Raw genomic sequence first — 4,652 nt, forward strand, 5'->3', positions numbered from 1 at the left:
CAAACTCCTGACCTCGTAATCTGCCCGCCTTGGCCTCCCAAAGTGCTGGGACGATAGGTGTGAATCACAGTGCCCGGGCTTTGCTGGCTTCATAGGGTCCATCTTCTAATAGGAGCATCCTTTCTCAAAGTTCCTAGCAACTCCATAGGATATCTAACATCCTTCAGTCCAAAAATATCCACAGTGCTCTATCAAGAGCTGCGAGTGCTCTGAGCTATTCTCTTAACACCGCCTCCCACTATACTAGCTGGCGTGGCAGTTTCTGCTAGGGATTGTCACAGCTCTGATGGGGACAATGCACACTGCTGTATTCAGTTAATTGTGCTATGGTCCTTGCTGGATACTGACACCTCTGTAGGCTGGCACTGCCATGACTCTGTTCCCTCTCATGGGCACTCTGAGCCTTCTCCACTGCTCCATTGAGAGCCTTCTGGATATTAAAGGAGTACCTGGGCTGTAGCAGAGAATAATTTCCCTTGCTCTTTTGGATATGTACTCAGAGAGGTCCCAAAACATGTTATGTGAGCCCTAGTGTGTTACGGAAATAGAGAAACAACTCTTTCTTTCTGTTTTTTGTTTGTTTGTTTTTGAGACAGGGTCTCACTCTGTTGCCCAGGCTGGAGTGCAATGGCATGATCTCAGCTCACTACAACCTCCACCTCCCAGGTTCAAGTGATTCTCGTGCCTCGGCCTCCCAAGTAGCTGGAACCACAGGTGCATGCCACCATGCCCAGCTAATTTTGTATTTTTAGTAGAGATGAGATTTCACCATGTTGGCCAGGCTGCTCTTGAACTCCTGATCTCAAGAGATCCGCCCATCTTGGCCTCCCAAAGTGCTGGGATTACAGGCATGAGCCACCGTGCCTGGCCCAAGAAATAGCTCTTTCAATGTCTACATGAAACTTGTCTTTTCTCTGAGCCCAGGATTTTCAGCTAAGGGGTTGAAATAGAGTTGCGTTTGAGTAACAATGACCACACTTCATTCTGATGACCAAGACATTGGCTAAGACTCTCAAAGCGCCCAACCTTCCTGCCAATCAACCTCCTTAGACCCATCCCACCAGTTAGCCAGACACACCCAGCCATACCTGAGTCATCTTCAATGGACAAGATGAGAGCTCTGATTCAACCCTCCACAGCCATGTGCTATCCTAAAGGTTTTCCATGTTTGTAAGCTTTATTTATCCTATAGGGTCATAAGACACTTGAGATCACAGGTCATGTTTTCCGCTTCTTTTATATCTGTAACATTAGCGTAGCCCCAGAACTATCCTAAAGCAAAACAAACCTAAGTAACTCTTTATAATTTAAAAAGTACTTTTGTAAGTATTGTCTCATTTAGTTTTTACAACAACTTTATTAGTTAGGTTATTATTATCTTCATCTTGCAGATGAGATCATCCAAGCTGTCCAAGGTCACCAAACTATTTAGTGGCAGAGCTGAGCCTCGAATCACCATTAACTCACTCAGTGTTCAGGTCTCTTTCTATTACTCCACCTCTGTCAGCTTCAGGAACCAGCTATAATACTTATACCCTAAAGCTAGCTGCAGCCTTCCCTTTCTTCCCTCCTCATCTCCCAGATCTCAGCAGGAAATGTGAAAGAGGACTGAGAACAGTTCATTTTTATTTTATTTATTTATCTTTAGGATGGAGTCTTACTCTGCTGCCTGGGCTGGAGTGCAGTGACGTGATCTCAGCTCACTGCAACCTCTGCCTCCCAGGTTCAAGCGATTCTCCTGCCTCAGCCTCCCGAGTAGCTGGGATTACAGGCGCCCACCACCACACCCAGCTAATTTTTGTATTTTTGGTAGAGCCAGGTTTCGTTGGCCAGGCTGGTCTTGAACTCCTGACCTCAGGTGATCTGTCTGCCTCCGCCTCCCAAAGTGCTGGGATTACAGGCGTGATCCACCATGCCCAGCCATGATTTTGTTGTTTTCAGTTGACATCCTGGGTTCCTCCTCTCTTGCTTTCAGTCTCTTAGCTACCTAGCATCCCTCCTTATCAGCCACCAATTCATGTATTCAGTCTATCTGTCTTCCTAAGTCCTATTTGCATATTTCATATTCTCAGATACAAAGCGAGGCACCCTAAAATACACCAAAGCTCCCTGGGAAAGGGAGTTTTTGCTACAGAATCAGCTACAGAACAATATTGTCTTTGTAAGGTGGTGTTTTTTTGGTGGTGGTGGTTGTTTTTGAAGATGAACTTCTCAAAGACGGAGTTTATTTCAGTGAATTTAGTTCATTTACACAGCGTAGGAGGTTATGGCTTGTTGGTCTATGTAACTTGAAGTCAAGCAGTCTGTTTTGTTTCGTTTTAGGTCTCTCCTTTATTCCACTATTTTTGGTGCACTGTGCACAGCCATGCTGTACTGTCTGTCTTCTATGGGAACACTGCTAACCATTTGCCATTATTATTTTAGCTTGCCTCCATCAGGGGTGGGAAGGGAAGGAAAAGCGTATCATTCTAGGTTCTTCCCCAACTTGTACTCAAGCCCCATCTGGAGGAGATATAATTAATCACCTCCTCTTAGGTCTATCAAATATTCTGAACAGGTGATCTTGTAGCTGTGTCTCTGACGCTGTGAAATAGCAGCTTTAGCTGTGTACATATTCAACTCTCCCCCATCAAGTCAACAGAGTACAAAGTAAACACACAGTTGCTGAAAATAACTCAGCCCATGAGACCAGCTCCAAAATGAGACTGCAGTTGACAACCCTTGAGGTCTATCAACAAGGGATAGACAAGAAGTAAGCAGACATGGCTACTGCCACTGAACCAGCTGAGCTGCTTATAACCACCGGGGATTCTTCAGGGATTCCAGGCTAGGACTGCAGGTTTTCTCAGGAATAAATGGGATCAGCTGTAGGGGTTACTTAAAGTACTGGATATGGGCCAGGCGTGGTGGTTCATGCCCGTAATCCGAGCACTTTGGGAGGCTGGTGTGGGGTGGGGATGGATCACCTGAGGTCAGGAGCTCAAGACCAGCCTGGCCAACATGGCAAAACCCCATTTCTACTAAAAATACAAAACAATTACCTGGGTGTGGTGGTGCGCTCCTGTGGTCCCAGTTACTCAGGAGGCTGAGGCAGGAGAATCACTTGAACCCGGGAGTTGGATGTTGCAGGGAGCCGAGATCTTGCTCTGTCACCAGGTTGGAGTGCAGTGGTGCCAACTCAGATCACTGCAACCTCTGCCTCCCGGGTTCAAACAATTCTCCTACCTGTCTCCTGAGTAGCTGGGACTACAGGCACGTGCCACCACACCCGGGTTCTTTTTTTTTTTTTTTGTATTTTTAATAGAGACAGGGTTCCCCAAAGTGCTGGGATTATAGGCGTGAGCCATGGTGCCCGGCCTAAAGGAGAGAATTTCTTCCTGATGAATTTTTTAAATAAAAAATGTGAATACCTTTATTGATATAGAATTCACATACCATAAAATTCATCCACTTAAGTGTACAAGGTAATGGTTTTAATATATTCCCAAACTTGTTTAATTATCACCATGATCTAAATTTCCAACATTTCGTCACCCTAAATGAAATGCTATCTCCACTAGTAATCATTCCCCATCCTCCCCCTCCCCTTCAATCCTTCCAACCCTAGACAGACCCTATTCTACTTTCTGTTTTTATAGATTTGTCTACTCTGGACATGTCATATAAATAAAATCATACAAAATATGACTTTTTCGTCTGGTTTCATTCACTTACGGTAACTTCTTAAGGTTCAGCCACATTAGAGCATCGGTGTTCATTTTGTTGTTGTTGTTGTTGCTGTTTTTTCTTTTTTGAGACAGAGTCTCACTCTGTTGCCCAGGCTGGAGTGCAGTGGCATGATGTCAGCTCACTGCAGCCTCTGCCTCCAGGGTTCAGGCGATTCTCCTGCCTCAGCCTCCCGAGTAGCTGGCATGACAGGGACACACCACCACGCCTGGCTAATTTTTGTGTTTTTAGTAGACACAGGGTTTCACCATGTTGGCCAGGCTGGTCTCCAACTCCTGACCTCAGGTGATCCACCCGGCTTGACCTCCCAAAGTGCTGGGAGCCACTGCACCCAGCCCTCAGCATTGGTATTCATTTCTTTCTTTATTTTTATTTATTATTGTTTTTTTGGAGATGGAGTCTTGCTCTGTCACCCAGGCTGGAGTGCAGTGGCATGATCATGGCTCACTATACTCTCAACCTCCTGGTCTCAAGCAATCCTCCTGCCTCAGCCTCCTGAGTAGCTAGGACTCCAGGCATGTGCCACCACACCTGGCTAGTTTTTAAAATTTTTCGTAGAGATATGGTCTCCCTATGTTGCCCAGGCTGGTATTGAACTCCTAGGCTCAAGTGATCTTCCCACTTTGGCCTCCAAAGTGCTGGGATTACAGGCATGAGCCTCCATGCTTGGCTGCTCACTTTTAAGTCTTTACATTATTTGTCTTTTTATTATTACATTGTAAATTCTTTGATATAGTGATTTATATGTTTTGCAAATATTTGCTCCCATTCTGTAGGTTATTTTCTCACTTTCTTAATGTCACCATTTGCAGCACAAAATTTTAATAAGTTACTACCAATATTATTCTAATTGTTATTTATATTTTAATTTTGATGTAGTCCAATTTATTATTTATTTTGTCCATTGTGCTTTTTTTTTTTTTTTT

General features: G+C 44.6%; 1 pseudogene; it reads left to right on the plus strand.

Moving 5' to 3' along the window:
- Window positions 1-370: 370 nt before the first annotated feature.
- The window catches only part of LOC116556437, an 8,576-nt pseudogene continuing 4,294 nt past the window's right edge, over window positions 371-4,652 (plus strand).

Source organism: Sapajus apella, unplaced genomic scaffold (genome assembly GCF_009761245.1).
Source record: "Sapajus apella isolate SASKATOON/1434 unplaced genomic scaffold, GSC_monkey_1.0 scaffold16, whole genome shotgun sequence".
Taxonomy (NCBI): Eukaryota; Metazoa; Chordata; class Mammalia; order Primates; family Cebidae; genus Sapajus; species Sapajus apella.